This window comes from Orussus abietinus, unplaced genomic scaffold (genome assembly GCF_000612105.2).
Source record: "Orussus abietinus isolate OABI.00-Male unplaced genomic scaffold, Oabi_2.0 scaffold8, whole genome shotgun sequence".
NCBI classification, from domain to species: domain Eukaryota; kingdom Metazoa; phylum Arthropoda; class Insecta; order Hymenoptera; family Orussidae; genus Orussus; species Orussus abietinus.
In genome coordinates, this window is record NW_019395997.1 from 1,771,693 (window position 1) to 1,787,710 (window position 16,018).

Sequence of the window (16,018 nt, forward strand, 5' to 3'; positions counted from 1 at the left end):
TTCCCGAATTTCAATTAGAAGGTACGAGAGGGGGGAGCAAAATCGATCTTGCTCTCGATATTTTAATCTTGGTCTCGATTAGTCGAGGATCGCGCGAGGCCAAGACCGAATTTGCTCTACCCTGATTTTAGATTTCACACAGGGGATGTTCATTAATTTATCCGGCCCTCGTGTCACACTCGATCGTCGAAGCGTTCCATGCGAGTCGACGTGTGTCGGCCTGTCGGACTATTTTTCTTATTAAAGACTCACTGTTCAATCGTTACCGGCGAAGACTTTGATTGACCCATCCTGAAGATCCTGCGAGGGGGAGGAAAATTAAAAAGAGCGTATGGAAGGGTTGACAGTATCGTTAAGAGGTGTGGGATGGTATAGACGCGGGAAATTTGAAATTCTCCGATTTTTCCTATCCTTCCTAGTTTTCCTAGTTTTCCACCGACTCATCCAGGGGGTTACTCTCGCGGGGTCGACTTTTTATTGTAACGGGGACAAACTGAGGGGGTTTCGAAGTGCTTTTGAAAAAGGGGTGGCCGGTTAGAGACCACCCTCTTCGGCGCGACCTATTTGCTTCTCTCTCTAACGCACGCCGGCCGTATAGCGTCGTCTCTTTCTCTCCCGGCTCCCTCGAGGCCCGCGCTCAGCTGTGCGCCATTCAGTCCGCGTTTCCGAAATCTAGGATACACTCTCCACCTGAATGGGACCTGGGAGAGAGAGGATCCTCCCGTGCGGTATAGGGGATCCTGCGTGACACAGTGACACATTATCCCGTAATGTGGACCCACGTGGCAGATGCGACTAGTCCTGGCATCCCTCCTTCCAGGAGTTCCCTCCAACTTCCTCCACCAAGTCCTCGAGATTTCCTCCCCGAATTTTACTTCACCTCGATCCATCACCCTGAATTTTTCCGGCATCCCAAACCACCCACCAAACCCAGAAAAGGAAAAAAGAAATCCATCGAACCCAAGAAATATTTCCTCAACTCGAAGGACAATTATTTCCCTCGAATGAGCTCTAATAAATCATAACGAACATTAATTTACTTAATACCGGGATAATAAATGTACCACGCAAGATAATGAAACTAATAGTAACCCCATGGGCGGGATATACCCATAGGTGTCGAATTTTGACTTAACGTTTTTTTTTTTTTTTTTTTTCTTCTGTAAGCAGGTCTACAACTGCATGAAGACACCGAGGAATAAATGGTAGGTGAACTTGGACTTTCAGAAATGACATTAATTTTCGCGACATCCTCGCAGCCCCTGGTGACCCCTTTGAAAAGGTTCAGGGTGTCCCCTGAAAATCTGGCCTATCATGGTTAATTCAATGGTTAATTCAGGGAGCTCGCAGTAGTCCGCCAGTCACGATTTTCATTTGTCCTCTTTCGTTGACTTTTTCGCCCTGGAGGGGAGAAATGGCGCGTAATATGTAATCTGCCTCCTCGGGGACGTTAAAAAGGGCCCGAGCCAACGATCGGGCCCAGCGGGAGTGAAATCAGGACTCGCCAGGATTCTGGAGGTAATTTCGGGTTCCACCGGTAAATGGTATCGCGTTTCCCTCGGGACGTTGGGTGCAACCTGGGCACCTCTGTCCAGGGGGGGGCCAGGGGGCACCCCGCCACCTGAAGATGGCGGCCCAAGGCCCCGAAAATCCCCTAGACCTCCCCAGCACGCGCTGCGCCTCAATAAGGGAGTCTTTTTTTTCCCCGGGAAGATAAAAAACAAGGAGTCCAAAAGCAAGGGGGGAGATCCCGGGGTCCCATGGGACGCGTGGCGTGCACACGACGCCATTATTCCACTTTTTCTCCCGTTTTTTACCTCTACCCCCGCCCCTTCTGCCCCCGTTTCCTCGACGGGGACGTTTCCGGGGTCTCGGATTTTCGGGGAATCCTGGAAAAAGCTTTCGACTTGGTTTTCTCAAATTTACGGGGATTTTCCTCCCCGGGAGGGCGTCGGACCGGTGCTTCGCATATTCCCGAAAATCGGAGGTTGTTCTTCGTTTATTTTTATTCCTCGATTTTTTTCTATTTCTTATCGGCTTCGGTCTTGATTTTCCTTCTAGATAGGAACTACGGCATCGACGAAATGTGACGGGGAAGGAAAAGATAAAAAATTAAAGAGGGTCAGGGCGGAATTAACGTAAAATTCCAATTTGTCGCCAGGGTCTGGAACGCGGGGCGTTTATTTTTCCCCCGGGGTGGGTCGTTTTCCCGAGTACGTTGGAAAGGGAAAAGAAAAAAAAAATAGGATGCCTATATTTAAATGAGCTCCCGTTTTACGGAAACGGCCGGCTACCGACATATGGCGAAACAGCTCCCCGGAAAAAAAAAAGTATGCTCTCGCCGCCCTTTAAGGGCGACGATTTCGAGCAGGAGGACGTAGAGAGACGCCTTTTCCAATTTTCACGTCATTTCGTTAAAGCGACTCGGAAATCCTCGTTAACGCTCGCGTAGATATTCCTTGAAGTGCGGTAATTACTTCGGGGAAAGAAATCAGGGAGCTCGAGAGGTCCTGTCACCTCCTGGAAGGGGTTGGACTCGTAATTAGCCCTGTATTACTTTTTTTTTTTTTTATTAATTCTTTCATCGCTTCTTAATTTTTTTCTTAATTCTCGCATCGTTAATTATGTTTCGTTAATTCTTCATCGCATATTAATTTCTTTTTATTAATTTCTGCAGTTACAGGGCTAAATAGAGAAATACAACTGGCAGGATAACCAGGATTCGAAAGTATATCGGAAGCGATCCTTGCCGAAGCCACCTGTCAGAGGAGGTCGGAGGTCCTTCGGAGGAACAGAAGTGTGTCCTTAGCGATTTGGGCGGCTGGCCTAAAGGATTCGCCATATGGTCCTCCCTCGAGGAGTGCGAGGACCGGACCGTTCGAGTTTCGAGGGCCAACGGTGCTTCGAGGAAGGAGGGCCATTTATTTCGCGTGTGCCGTATAATTAAGGACTCCAGAGAACCCGAGAAGAGGAGAGGAGAGGGGAAGAGAAAAAATGGGCTTCTTTCCTTCGGAGCTCCATCCTCTCCAGGAAAACCCGTCCTCGCATGGCCCCCCTTGGGGGTGCTCCATCCTAATCACCACGTCCATATTTACTCCAGGTAAGTGACTCTTCATGTCGCGGTTCAATGACAACTAACAATTAAGGTACATTGAACAACTACTCGGAATTAATCCCTGAAAAGAAGTACCGGAAAAAAAATGGAATTCCCAGGATCAAAGGATGCTTTCTGGGACGTCGAAAATACATCCCGAATCGTGAATTAACGTCGTAATTAATACTAGACGATTTATTGACTTGTGTGAATTTTTGAGAATTATTTGAACGATAATTGAAACAAGGGTAGTTGAAGGTTAGGGAATTTTGTATTTGTCCTGGGAAAATTCCAAGGGTAAAGGCGGTCTCGACAGGACCTCCCAAGTCAGGGAAGGGAGAATCGTTTAGCGGTAATCGGCACGAAAATTATACACCTTTCGAAAGAGCGAAAAGAGAGAAATCCTGGGGGCGAGGATTCTTCGGTCTCCACCTGCTTAAGAAGGACCGACGTGACGATTGCACGTCGCGTACGAGATACGATCAAGTCCCTAAACTATCCTAAAGGGTCCCGAGGGATCTCGCCGCTCCCGGAGGCGCCTCTACCTCGCGGCAGGTGTCCCGGAATTTTCTGACGTCCCGGACGAGACTAATTCACGGCTGCCTAAATTCAATTACTTGATTCGTTCTTGAAATGTCTCCCCTTTCCCTTGCATAGCGACTAGGGGCGAGCTAAATCGACACTGGTCTTGGATAAAGTGCAAAATCAAGATCAGATCATTTATAGCATTAAGAGACGTATTTTATCAATAACATTTAAATTTAAACCTGCCAAATTGCACTTTTTATAAAACCAAGACCAAGCCCAATTTTGCTCATCCCTAGTATCGAGGTGATATTTATAAAGCGATGTATGGTGAAATATGCATCCCATTGACAATCGAATTCCCGCCACGTTCACCCTGGCGAGCTCGCGAGAAGCACCCCTGGATAGGAGGTGCACGCTCCGCGAGGATCCCCATAAAAGTAAGCCCGAGGCCCGTAAAAGAGCGGCCCGGGAAGGCCGAGACAAGCCGAGGGTTCTGCGCGGCCACTTACGGGGTGACACCGCGAGCCAAGGGGTTGTTTAACCCTCTGGTACCACCCCCATGGCGGCGCCGTGGAAACGGCCCCTGTGCGCCGGCTACCCTGCGCGCGCCGACGCCCGCAAGGGCCACACCGAGCAAGGGGCGAATCTCTCTCTCCCTTCTTCCTACTTTTTCTCCTCTCTCCCCATGATAATAAAATTGCAGTTTCTCGTGTTATCGCCGCGGCGTTAAATAATAGTTTCGCTCTGTTTTAAATTCGTTCTCTTATGAATTCGCGGAAATTATTCGTTCTCTTACAAATACGGACAAATTATACATTCGTATCAATTTCGAAGAGTATACTCGAAGACTATATAGGAAGTAGCACTTTCCACCCTAAGGAGGAGTGATATCGAAAAATGGTTCGAACAAATGTCGTCGGGGATATTATTCTCTAGGATTTTTGTAGAACGAGTTTCTGCTCTATCTCGCGTCGGTTTCGAGGAAAGGACCGGGGAATCGACTCGCACCCTCTTCGCGCTCCTTCGGGTGGAGCTCCATGGGGGAATATTTCCCGCAACTTCCGGTTTGGCTGGAAACCTCGAAAGCGACTGTATCGAGGCGCCTTTAGGAGTGTTAAACGTGCTCGAAAATGCAGGGTGGCGAGGGGCATTATTAAGCGAGCAAGGGATAAGGTCAAAGGAATAAAACTAGAGGGTGGCGAGGGGCGCAAGGGGGAAGTTCGTGCGAAGCATATTTCGGAATAAAGTGCGATCGACTCGACTCGAAATATGCATGAACTTAAAGTTTAAAGGATCTTCCTTCCACCCCTTGTCCCACCCCTGGGTTTTCATCCCTCTCTGGAGAGTAGCCCGGGTAGGCTTCATATTTCCTGATTTGGGGTGAATTTAACCACCCCGCTAAAAGTATCTCCCGCGAGGATTTCTCAACCTATTCCGAGGGGCGAGAGAAAAAAAAAATAGATCCTCAGCGATCGATCACTTAAAAATCGACGAAAGTCATCTCGATGGGGAAACCCCCTTGGTCCAAAAAATACCCTGAAGGACCCGCTCGATTTTTCGAAATTTTCCCCTAGGAGAAATCTAGCATCCTTGGGATTGTTTTTTGGGGTATCTCACCCCTCTCTAGAAGAAGCGCACAGGTGTAACTCCGTTTATTTAAGTTGTCGTTTCGATCTCGAATTTTTTTTCCTCCGCCCCAAGATCGAGTTTTTCGCGTCTTCGCGGAGTGAAGGATAATTTTTTTTTCTTCTTTCTTTTTTTTCTTCTCAGAGGGTGCAGACCGGAGCGTTACACATCGGGGTGGGTAATATTCGGACCCGACGGACTTACAGGACGCCAGGGTAGAGAGTTGCTATAGAAACACTAATTCCGTCTCTGTCGCTCCCGACGGCGCGATCCCTGCACCGGGAAAGGGGGAAGAAAAAATAGCGAGGGTGAAAAACCTGGGGGTGACTCAAATAAAAAAACGGATCAATATTAACTCTTTTTTCAGGGGTGGATAGCGCTGCGAGTGGGGATGGCTGACTACCCCTCGGCATCGTCTTCCTTATTCCGCACCCTCTCCTGCCCTCTCGCCCTCTTGCTTCCTCCCTCGAGTCCGACATCGCTCCTTCTTTCTCGGTCCTCCCGACTCGTTCACCCTTTCTCGCCGAGTCTACCCCTCTCACTCGCTCTCGCTCTCCTCCCCATCTTGCGTCCCTTATTTCGGAAACCCCTCTCCGCCTCCCTTGCCACCCCTTCGTCCCGAGAACGGCGAGCCTCGTGCGCTGGATTTTCTCGAATTAGCTTGCGAGATTTCCGAGAAATTCCGACTTTCTTCCTGAAAGTATTCCCTCGGAACTGGGAAATAAGATCCGAGGGAAAGATGGAACTGAAAATAAGATTTTATGGTGGGGTGGATATTTTTTTTTTTGTTAAATGGGGCTGTTGTTTTATCTTTTTTTCTTTTGGCGATATGGGTTTTGTGGGTCCAAGGGTGAACGAAAAAAAATGAAAAAACGGTTCGATTTATCGAGCGAACTCGAATGAGGTCAAGTTTCCCGGGGTTCCGGCACGTCCTTGACTTCCGGGTGGCTTTTCAACCCTTCCTCGGCATTCAACGCGTTTCGAGGGGGCACCCCTCAGGAGGCCCCTTAGAAAGCCCCGGGTACGAACAGGCATTTCCATGGTTACGCACAATTATTCGAGGGCTGACCATCGGGTCGAGGAGACTCCTCTGGAGTTTGGAGGTAAGTGGGGGTGGAGATGAAAAGGGGGTGAAAGAGGCACTGTCGCGATGTCACTAAAATTTCACCCGAGTGACCGATATCACACTAATGTACAATATGCAGAAAATTCCCACTCATAGCCGCGACCTTGATCTATTTCTTTGGGGGGTGGTTACCCTCCCCCATAAGGGATTATTTTCACGGAAACAAAGCCGACCCTATCGATCGCGAGTCGTCTCGCAAATAGAAACTGGACATCTTGCTGGAACACTCGGAGTGGCCCTTTTCCACCCTTTTCCACCCTGCACCCCCTAGAGACCCCGTTTTAAAGTGTCCCCGGAATTTGTCTCGAATCTCCGCGAGGGCGTCCTCAACGTTTCCGGGCGATTTCGCTTCTCTCGCTTTCTACCCCCCCCCCCGAAAAATCTTTCTTTTTGTCATTCTTCCTTCCCTTTTGCTAAGGGTGGAATGGCGCGCAGTCGCTCACGTTTTCCGGAGGCTTTCCTACCGATGATCGACACGGGGGTTGGATAAAACGGCATAAGGGAGGCCACAAGACGTGCGTGTCGGGGATTCTCTTTGAGCCCGCGGTTATGTGCCTCCACGTGAAAACCACCCCTTCGCACTTCGCACAGGCGCGTGGCCACTCGCCGAAGGAAAAAGCGGAATTCGCCTCTTTGGGGGTGTACAACCCCTAAGGCCCGGTCCAAGGCATACAAGGGTTTCCGGAATCCACTCGTCCACTTCGCCCTTAAGAATACTCTTTCGCGACCTACAGGGGTGGAAAAGGACTCGGGTGAAAACCGAAGGGTGGTTTCCTCGTCCTCAATTTCCACAAAAATCGATTACCCTCCTCGCGTTTTCCCTTCGTTTTTTAATTGAAAAAATTCTTCCACCCCTATTTCGGTTCTTTAATACGCGTTACAGAGAACTCGGCGAGAATTCACTTGTCGCGGGGGAGTTACGAGCTCCATTTTTACGACAGGAGTCGAGAGGACACCCCCTCACGGGGGGTGGGAACCGGGTAACTGCGAACAGGTCCACTCGGGTGCGTTATAATCCAGAGATCCCGCCATTCTGTCGGCATAAATCGAACGTATGTGCCCAATATTTGTAAGCCACCCCTTCCGCCCTGTGGGGAACGAATTCAATCCACTTGATCGGCGCCAAGCCACCCCCTGGTCGGTCTTTGGGCCCTGAAATAAAAAAGGAGAAGAAATAATCGATGGTATCGATCCCCATCGACGTGCGTTTTCACGCGAGTTACCCCCCTCAAGTTCAAGGCCGTTGCTCGTTGAACTCACCACCCTTCGAATTAGCGGCGCCACTTAGAAATCGAGTTCAATGTCGAACCTGAATACAGGAACTACCCCTTCGGTCTTCTCAAGTCTTCCTCCAACCTTGTGAAATATTTGTCATGGCACATCATTTCCATAAACTCCGAAGAAATCTATAAAAATCCACGTGCCCTGCGGAATCATTCGGCAAAGGGAGGGAAAAGGGGCGAAAAACACCCCTGAGATCGAACCTCTTCGAAATTGGAGCCGAAGTCACAGATCTTACTTAACGTCGGGGGAGGCGAAAGGGTGAGCACGTGAAATCGCAAATACATTTCCCGGGGGTTGATTTATTTAGAAACTCCCGGGATCTATGGCGTCCTCCTTTTGTGCCCGATAAAGTATTCAAGTGTTCCCGGTGCCTTTTTCGGGAACACCCTCCCAAAGGACCTGGGCCTCCTCGGGGGTGGTCCTCCCCTGGTCCAGGGTTATCCTTCTGGGTGGCTGCAACCCCATTTCCCGCACTTCTTCCTCGGCTACGAGAACATGGCGGCCCCATTTTTACGGCCGGCCACAATGGAACGAGTTTACGAGCAGCCCGATACTTTATCGCGAGTTTCTACGACGGACGCCCTGATTTGCATGATAACCCGTGGTAAGGGGTTGATAACGCGACTTGGCGCGCGTCAAGATACGTCTTGTCACTCGAAAGCCAAAATTGTATTGCACGGGAGGAAAAGTAATCGAATGATTAGGCGACACTTAAGGGGGTCTCGCTTATTCCGCCCTTAAAGTCGGTCATTTAAACGTGCCGAACAATTCGCCCTTTCCTCGGGGAATCGAATTAATCCGAGAATCGGGTGCGCGTTATTCCGGCGTAATTAATGGCATGCAAACCGCCCTAAACGAATCAGGGGGTGAGATTGGCCGTGGACGTCCATCCCTTCCTTTCAGCGCTTCCGAGATTAAATCCACGAAGCATGACTCCGTAAATCCACAAATTTCGCCCGAGTCTTATCATTCATGAATGATCATCGAGGAGGCCGAATAATTCGGCTGAAAATTCCCTGGGACTTCGGAAGACCCTTCTGAGATCGGAAATCCGGGAATCTATATACAATTCGCATAATTCATGAAAAATCACCGCCGTTAGAATAATTCCCGCGAAAATCCCTGAGTTTCGGAAAACCCTTCCAAGGGCGGGAAAGTCGGGGGTGTATAACCATTATCGGCAGGGAATCCGACAAGGGAAGAGGAAGGCCACCCCTATAAGGGAGGGAGGAGAAATTCACCCTATCCTCCCTGTCGTGCAACCCTCTCCGGCAACTTCGATTCGCGCCGCTTTACGGTCCTCTCGAGGGTGGAGGCAATATGGCCGCCACGTTGGATACATTACGGCGCGTTGCTTAATTACGCGAAATGCCTTCCCCGGGGGTGTTCCACCCCTCCCGGGGGCGGCCGAAGGGGTAGACACCCCTCTCGGAGGGAGGGAAATAATGGAGGGGTGGCCCTCCGAGGAGAGGGTGGAATCCAAAAAACAGGGCTGACTCCAGAGAAGTCGGGTGGTGGCTGGTAAATTAATTTGCCGGGGCTAAACAATGCCGAGCCACCCCGTGGAAGCTGGCGACCCACCCACCACCCACCTACCCCTGGAGGGTCGCGATAAGGCGCACTCTGTATAAGGAACCCAGGGGTTGGCTTCGATTTTTTATTTCCCCGGGAAGAATTGTCGGCTTTTTACTCCGGGGGTGGTTTTCGTGAAATTCGGCGTCCTTGATACCGAGGAAGTTCCTCCACGTGTTCATTGAAGTTCCCCCAGAGTGGAGGATGCTCTGTATAGTGCTGTTCACAATGGGATGCAGAGTACCAAATATGAGGGGTAATAACCCCCTATAACGTCAAAAAATTAAATACTCGAATATCGATACATTTTCAATCTAATATAATTTTTCTAACGGAAATTAATATTCTTATACCAGTGATAGTGTAATTTTTTTTTTCGTGATTTAGGGGTTCTCTATTTTTTTCTTCCCTTTTTTTTTAGTCTAACCGTGCCTACCCCGCGAGCTATTAATCAACCCTTTAAAAGTCGGCACTCAGGGGGTGTCGCCGGTCTAGGGGAGGTCGTCGCATACGCGGGGGCAGTTTTCTGCATAATGCTCAGCATTAATCAACGGTTTACCCGAAGAGAGAACGCGAACCTCGTGAACCGTTTAGGGGTGGTTCCAACCCCTCGAGGGGGGCGCGCCGGCGAAGACGAGGCGGAGAAAGGAAAATTAAAAATTAAAATCACAATTTCTCCAGCAACCCTGGATAACGCGCAACCAGCTCGAGGGCGGCTAGGGGGTGAAGGAGACCAGGGGTGGTTCGCATAATTTAAAATAAAAAACGCGGGGGCTAAAAACGCCGCGTTGCCATCCTGGTCGCGTCGAGACCGGACAAAAAGGAAGGAGAATAAAAAAATAAGAGAGACACCCCCGTAACTCGAAATTGTCAGCTCGATCATCCCCCCTGAGGGGTGGTTTACTAAATAAACGCCAGGAAATTAAACGTTGGGATATCCGACCAGTCGATACTCCAACGAAAAAAGGGAAATCGAACCGCGAAGTCCATTAGACATTTTATACGGGAATAATTTTCATGGGGGAGGATCCACCCCCAAGGGGTTCCCGAATTTATGCGGGGTAGGAATTTTTCCTTTTTTCTTTTTTGAAGGTGGGTCTCGAAATTTCCGACTGTGCAAGAAGGGCTCCAGGAATTTTCCTCGGTTTAAAGCGGGGGTGGACACCCTCGCGTTCTCGGTTCGATAGGCGGTCGGCGAACCCTTCTTTTCTGGGCTGAACTTCTCCTCGTGGAGCCCTGGAAGCCTGGAAGGATGGCAGGATCCCCAGGACGAAAGGATTCGTCCCTTCCGTTCCGGCCGCGGATCCTGGGCCACGGTTAGGGGTCGGGAAAAAAATGGGTTGGGTGGGTGAGTCACTACCCCTCGCCAGGGGTGGCTTTTTATCTGGAGGGATTTGCAGCGGGACTCGCAGCTCGCGGGTCCGGTTGCACCCCTACCAAGGGCCAGCTTTACGAAACCCCGAATTATTCATGAGATGCGTGCGACCCCCTCCCCTCGACCCCCCTGGCACCCCGATACCAAATTAGGATAGGGTTGCAATCCGAAATAAAAAAATTGGCCTGCGCACCCTCGAAAAATTACGTCCAAGGGAAATTAATTTCCAGGAAATTTCGGGAAATGAAAGCTCTGAGCAATTTGTATAGGAATGTTGATGGGGGAATGAAATGGGAAGGGTTGGATGAAATTAACAATCCATAATTTCCCTGGAATAATCGCGAGTCCTTGGGGAATCGGGAATTTCTCGGAGACACGGATGGGGAATTTTTCGTAAATATTCCTGGAGGGGAAACTAAGGTTGGACGAAAAAGAAGAATCGAAGGAAAAGGGCGGTTTTCTCTCCCCTCGAGGGGAGTTCGGTGGATACACTCGGACAGCGGCGGAAATTAATTGGACGGGTTTTGGGGAAAAATTGGCCGGGAAAGGGCGAAACAAGGGAGGGTTTGGGGGAGTCTTCTATGGGGTTTGTTTTATTTTTCTGTGGGTGCGAGTCTCGTCTTCCCAGGGTCGCGTGATGGCGATTTACGCTGCCATGCGAGGTCATCATGTGATGAAATAACAAGGATACGCATTACCCAAATTTCCTTTTGTATCCTTCCTCTGAACGATTAATATTTCAGTTCCGCGATCACCCCGAAAACATTTCTGGAAAACCCCTAGAAAATGGTCCCCATCGCGGGGGTGAACCTTAGAGGCATGAATCACCGGAAGGAATTAATTGCGAGCCCTTGAAAGAATTTTTCAGGGAAATTAGTCGAGGGGAGGTTCTCGAGGAGGGAAAATCGCGGGTCTTCGTCGAGCCGGGGAAAAATTCCCGGGCCAATCGGGGCGGAGAATAAAATCTCGATGAATAACGTCCTGGACGTCGCCATTTAACATTTTGTAATCAGGGATGGTCGTCCCTTTCGCGCCTCTCCGGTATATCTTTCTCTTTCTCTTCCTCCCTTCGCCTTACCCGGGACACTTTGGCCTGGAGAGAAGAAAAAAAAAAAAGCGCACCCCCATGGGGCTCTCGCCCCAACCCCGTGTCACCACCACACGCAGCCTCGGCTGCTCCTCGCAAGTAATTTCGCTTAAAAACGTAATTAGTGTGCGCCGGGATGGGGTTGAGGGAGGAAAAAAAAATCGTTAGGGGTAGCGAAGTTTTTTTCATGCCCGGGGCCGGGGCGAGGGTGAAGTGCCCCCGGCAGCCCGTGGGGTGGAGAGCCCTCCGAGTCGAGCCAGCCACCCCCGTATCTTTCTTCGCCGATCAAATCCTCGGGGTGGACCGACCCACGGTGCCGCTCAGAGATAAAATTCCGATTCTTCGGTTTCAACATTTCTTGGTCTTAATTTTCCACCGCGGGGAAAGAGCGTTTCCCGAAATCGCAAGCGTTTTCACGGGGGCGAGGCGATGGCCCCCCGTGGGGTGGAGAACCCGCCACTAAAATTCCGATTCCTCGGTTTAAGGATTCCTTTTTCTTAATTCTCCACCGCGCGGAAAGTGAATTTTCTGCAATCAGAAATTTCCTCGCACCATTCCGCAACATTGTTCCGCTTCAAGGATTCTCTTTCTTGATTTTCCGCCAGCTAGACAGTGAGTTTCTTGAAATCGGAGATTTTCCCTGCCATTTCGAGACCTCTTCCTCTCGTCAGTCCCTCTTTAGAGAAGTCTCGCGAGTGTCACCAGGTCCACCCCCGCGAGGGTGGTAATCTGATTTCCCCCTAGGAATCGACGCCCCGCGCCGCCCCCGTAACATAATTTTTGTGCAACCCCGAGTGGCATAGTGCTCGAACACACCCTCGTCTTCGGCTCGATCATGTTCGGGATCGATTTGACAGAAAAAAAGAGAAACGGCGGTCTCCACCGAAGCCACCCCCGGGTTGCTGGAAAAGGGTGGCTTTCCTTGCCAATGACTGAGCCACGTGTCGATGTCTAATAATTATACCCGTCCCGCTTATCAAGGATTATCACGAATTAAGGGTCGGTTAATTTCTCCAAGCCTCCGGGTTAATTTATTTATTCCCTCCCCCTCAAGTTTCAAAGCAGGAGTGGAAAAAAGGGGGAAGAAATTTTGGTAAAAGCAAAGTGCCGAGAGCCTCGGTATAAACGACGGGCCAAGTTTGAAACACCTGAGGCTACGGTGTACGTGTACATAAATATGTACATATACATGTAAACATTTATATACATACACCTATTTACAAGCGTACCTCGGTGAATTTACGTAAGAGCTGTAGCCTCCGGCACGAGGGACTCTGCAATTTTTACACCCCCTTCCAATGATATACTACGGAGAGTCACTTGAAAACTACCCCATTTTTCCTTAACTTCAACAATCTCCTTCAATATGGAGTATAACAAAATAATAAACAATGAAATAATGAGAGCGACACTTTTCGGGTAATCGGAGACCCGGAATACGCACGACAGGTCGATTGGCGGCACAACGGGGGTGAGACACTATCCAGGGGGTGGAAGATGAAAAGGAAAGAAGAGACCTTAAGGGCGGAGGGGTCGAACTTACGGAAAGAACGCGGCCGAGACTGATTACGAATTTATAAAGAAATAGATCTCGAGACTTCGCCTCAAAGGGGGGTCGTGGGGTTAAAACCACCCTCTGCTTGGGCAAGGGGGACCCCGACGGGGGAGGGGGTAGTAAGAACCAAGTTCTGCTCCTCGAGGGGTTGATTGAAGCAGGCACGATGTTTAATTCAAAGAAACTGGAGACACGCCCCGCTAACTACCCCTGCACCCCTAGAAAGGCCCTCGTTCGAAAAACTCCCTTGCAGGTCCTAGAATCCAAAAAACTCATCGTTAGATAAATTCGATGGAGAAGCGTCCACCTAGTCGAATATTCGACGAGTTGGGCTGATAAAATTGCACCCTAAGAAACTAGATGTACAGCGAAGGTATTTTTCATGGCGCCGAGGGTTGCGCCATTGCTTGGGGAGGGTTTCCATTTTGTCCGGGTTGCAGCAATTACTGTGGTTATGCATTGCGCTGCATTGCGCATGTCGTTGGGGGGCGAAAGGGTTAAAGGAACGGACAACCCTTGCCGAAGGGAAGGTCTTGGCCAATCGCAACCCCCGGGCGAACGCAACCCCTTCGAGCGGCATTCGAGAAGCCCTCGCGTCTGCATCGTGCATATTCGATTTTATTCGTTCACCCCCCCTTCTCCAAGGATCCAGAGCACCCCTTTTGAGGGTGCAGATTTAACGCATAAATCGCAAAATCGGGGCCAGACAATGCGGGAATTATCCTCGGGTCATTTCCTCCTCCTCGAATCATTAATCGGATCTGACCGGAGATGTTAAACAAAGCTCGTGAAAGGGTCCATGGTCGAAAAAAGAAAAAAAAAAAGGAGAAAGAAAGGGGTAGAAAAACTGCGCCAGCCATGGCCAGGGTCTCGCCGAAAAGCTAGTTAGCCCGATTTGTAACCGCGCCTAGGTGGGATCGTTTTTTTCTCCGGCAGTTTTTACTCCCACCAGGTCCACCCCCTGTTTTTTTTTTCCGGGCAACCCTTTTGGATGTAAAAACCGCCGGCGTACCGGGTGTCTCTGGGCGGACCCTCGGTTGTTTCTCGGTCGCGTCTGTTTTGTGTTTGGTATTTTGCATTTTGCACCCGAGCCGCACCGTGGAACGCGACTTGGGGTTGAAAAAGCGCGGAGAGAAAGAGAGCGCGGCAAAAAAAACAGCCGAGTGGGACAATGAGCGCAGAGCAGCTGGTTAAATGCGGAAGGGTTACCGATTAGCATAAAGGGCCGTATTACATGCGCCGGAACCTCCTTCGGGGTTGCCCGAGGGTGTGTCTTCATGGTCATGCATGGGGGTTGAACCTCGACAGGGCTCGAACCTCGTTGTCTCGTTTCTCTGCAGGGGGCTCTTCGAGATGAAGACGTTCCCGTTCGTACAGGCGAGGCCTGCCGTTAATAAGTAAAATCGGTCTTAAACTTACATCAGTAGTCTTAGTTTCCCATTTCTACATTCTGCACGTCTTGAATTTGGTCTTGCATTGTTGCAATGATCTCCTTCCTCCTAGAGTCGGTTTTTATCCCCTGCAATCGGCGCAGCATCTTCATCCCTTTTTTTCACCTATTTTCAACCTCCTGCTTGTAAAAAATCACAGGGAATTATGGCAGGGTAATTTGAATGGTTGGTCGAGCACGAAAGGTGCGACAATGGGGTTGGTAACCCAAGGGGGTCACCGAAACTCGCCGATGGAGTCGTAAAATGGGCTCTCTCTCCGGGGCGCCGCAAAATGGACGCGAAAGGGGGAAACGCGCGATGCACCGGCGCCGATGCATCATTTATGTCTCGTGGGTCGCGCGCCGGTGATCCTGGAGGGTTCCACCCTGCGAGCATGTCCCAATGTCGCATCTATCGCACGTTCGAACGATCGCGAGGGCACTTAGCCGGCGAGAATGAATAAAAAAGAAGTGCAACTCACCAAGCCGGAGTCCGACCGAGCTCGTCACACAAAACGCGTTCTACACGACCCGCGGTGCTGAAAAGTTTATTTAGGGTTAAAATAAAAAAAAGAAGCATAAACATTTCCCACAAATCTCATGCACAGCATAGTTAAATTATAATAAAGGCATAAACCTGGCATCAACGTCGACTGGGGCGTCGGCCGCCATCTTGGATTGCCGAATCGAACCACCTGAAAAAAAGACATAATGATATAAGTCGCGTCAGAAATCCACGGTACCACGCGTGCCCTCCTCTTTCCCGGTCGGGAAAAGAAAAAACTACGGAACGAGATGGAAGCAACAATAAGGTGAAAGAAACCGCGAAATCGTTCAACGGCCGCTGGAAAATTGTCGCCGCGGGGCGTCATTCAAATTCTGACGGTTGACATCTCACCTTGCCCACTTGGCGCCGCGACTTGTCACTTTGTCCTTCCCCGCTCTCTCCCCTGCGATATCCCACACGTGCATTCTCTCGAAAGAGGCAGTTTTTCCAAAAAAGTCGCGGTAAATAAAAAAAACGCGCAATCGAGTCGCCGGAAGAAAGGAGCCTCGTTAAATTCGGGAGTTGCAAGAGCGCCAACCGCGATCGCGGGCCGCAGTTGGGCGCCTGGCCGCCAGAGGGTGGCAGCACTGCGCGAACGAAATATAGGCGCGCTCACCGATTGACGCGTCAATCACTCGATCGGTTCTTGCACCCAAGGGGGGAGTCCATTTTCACGTTTTTTTTTTCTTCCCTTTCGCCGGAATTTACGTACTCATTCACGCGCTGCCGCCGCCGGCTAGGGCGAAAAAACCAGAAAGCGCCCCAGAATGCACCGTGGAGCTGTTTGCTCTTTGA